Here is a 2,635-nt window from a genome sequence, read left to right as displayed (position 1 = left end):
GTATCCCTGTTGTGGCCAGTGTCCGTGCAGACATCAGCGACTTTATTCTGGCTCTCGGGAGCACAATAGGTTTTATCAATTTCTATGTCGTGGCCTGGGCCATGGCCTATGGTATACTCAGTATCCCTGCTGGGGCCAGTGCCCGTGCAGACATCAGTGACTTTATTCTTGCTCTCGGGAGCATGATAGGTTTTATCAATTTCTATGTTGTGGCCTGGGCCATGGCCTATGGTGGACTCACTCTCCTTGCTGGGGCCAGTGCGCGTGCTGACATCAGCTACTTTATTCTGGCTCTCTGGAACACAATAGTTTTCATCAATTTCTATGTCGTGGCCTGGGCCATGGCCTATGGTGGACTCACTCTCCCTGCTGGGGCCAGTGCCCGTGCTGACAGCAGCGATTGTATTCTGGCTCTCGGAAGCACAATAGGTTTTATCAATTTCTATGTCATGGCTTGGGGCATGGCCTATGGTGGACTCACTCTCCCTGCTGGGGCCATTGCCCGTGCTTACATCAGCGACTTTATTCTGGCTCTCGGGAGCATGATAGGTTTTATCAATTTCTATGTCGTGGCCTGGGCCATGGCCTATGGTGGACTCACTCTCCCTGCTGGGGCCAGTGCCCTTGCTGACACGAGCGACTGTATTCTGGCTCTCGGGAGCACAAGAGGGTTCATCAATTTCTATGTCTTGGCCTGGGCCATGGCCTATGGTGGACTCACTCTCTCTGCTGGGGACAGTGCCCGTGCTGACATCAGCGACTGTATTCTGGCTCTCGGGAGCACAATAGGTTTTATCAATTTCTATGTCGTGGCCTGGGCCATGGCCTATGGTATACTCAGTATCCCTGCTGGGGCCAGTGCCCGTGCAGACATCAGCGACTTTATTCTGGCTCTCGGGAACATGATAGGTTTTATCAATTTCTATGTCGTGGCCTGGGCCATGGCCTATGGCGGACTCACTCTCCTCGCTGGGGCCAGTGCCCGTGCTGACATCAGCGATTGTATTCTGGCTCTCGGGAGCACAATAGGTTTTATCAATTTCTATGTCGTGGCCTGGGCCATGGCCTATGGTGGACTCGCTCTCCCTGCTGGGGCCAGTGCCCGTGCTGACATCAGCGATTGTATTCTGGCTCTCAGGAGCACAATAGGTTTTATCAATTTCTATGTCTGGGCCTGGGTCATGGCCTATGGTGGACTCACTCTCCCTGCTGGGGCCAGTGCCCGTGCTGACATGAGCGACTGTATTCTGGCTCTCGGGAGCACAATAGGTTTTATCAATTTCTATGTCGTGGCCTGAGCCATGGCCTATGGTAGACTCAGTATCGCTGCTGGGGCCAGTGCCCGTGCTGAACTCAGCAACTTTATTCTGGCTCTCGGGAGCACAATAGGTTTTATCAATTTCTATGTCGTCGCCTGGGCCATGGCCTATGGTGGACTCACTCTCCCTGCTGGTGCCAGTGCCCATGAAGACATCAGCGACTGTTTTCTGGCTCTCGGGAGCACGATAGGTTTTATCAATTTCTATGTCGTGGCCTGGGCCATGGCCTATGGTGGACTCAGTCTCACTGCTGGGTCCAGTGCCCGTACTGATCTCAGCGACTGTAGTCTGGCTGAGGGGAGCACCAATGGTGTATTCAAAGCCTGTGCTTTGGATTGGGCTCAGGGCACACAGTAGATGGAGGCCTGAGTGGATGGTGATGTTGCACTTCTCCTCGATCTCAGCCTCTCCGCTGTCATCCTCCATATCTAAATCCTCTATGCAGGAGAAATAGTCCTCAGAATCACTGTCAAGGACAGTTTCATAGGATGAAGTACTCTCCATCTCCTCAGAATGAATCTGTGGGGCCGAAAAACCTGGCCAGCTCTCATGCCACAGGTTTTCCGTTTTCTCCTCCATGGCCCCCACCCTGACAGGTGGGGGATGGGACCACCACACGAATCTAGAATGTAAAAGACAAAACCAGGTCTAGAAAAGAAGTTTGTGGCTCTCAATGTCTACATCATGAAAACCATCAAAAAAAATTAGCTATCTCTAACCTCCTTATGATACATATTGTGGTCAGAGGTTAAAAAGAAAATAAATACCAACCCAAACCCCAAAGCAGTGATGAGAAAGCATAAGAAATATTAGAGATGAAATAAGTGGTTCCTTAGAGTTTGAATCAAAGACCAAAGAAACCAAGATCTGGTGATTTGAAAGGATGAAGTCTGACAAACCCTTGACCTGCGTCACCCAGAGAGAAGATTCAAATTCTTGAAATGTGAGACAAGACATGAAGTATGAAAGGACAAGTAGGACCTAGGGAGCCCTGCGTGTGTGTGGTGTGAACTGACTCTACAGAGTTGGTAACCCTGTAAGCAAGAGATTTCTTGAGTCATAAAAGAGACACTCACATTGATAAGATGTTATTAAACCTACATAGCACTTGCTGCCTTCTAGATACTCCACCCTGGGCATGAGGATCAATTCCGGATGTTACAAAACATACAGTGTGATCAATTTAGGGATGATATGGAAAGAGAAACACAACTTCTGCTAGCAAGGACATCCCAGGACCAACAGAGTGCATGATGGGTCTTTCTGTATAGCGGAGACCAGTGTTCCTCAGGAAGCTTCAAAAAGATACTAGGAAC

The sequence above is a fragment of the Microtus pennsylvanicus genome, chromosome 6, assembly GCF_037038515.1.
Source record: "Microtus pennsylvanicus isolate mMicPen1 chromosome 6, mMicPen1.hap1, whole genome shotgun sequence".
Classification (NCBI taxonomy): domain Eukaryota; kingdom Metazoa; phylum Chordata; class Mammalia; order Rodentia; family Cricetidae; genus Microtus; species Microtus pennsylvanicus.
This window is presented reverse-complemented; position numbering follows the sequence as displayed.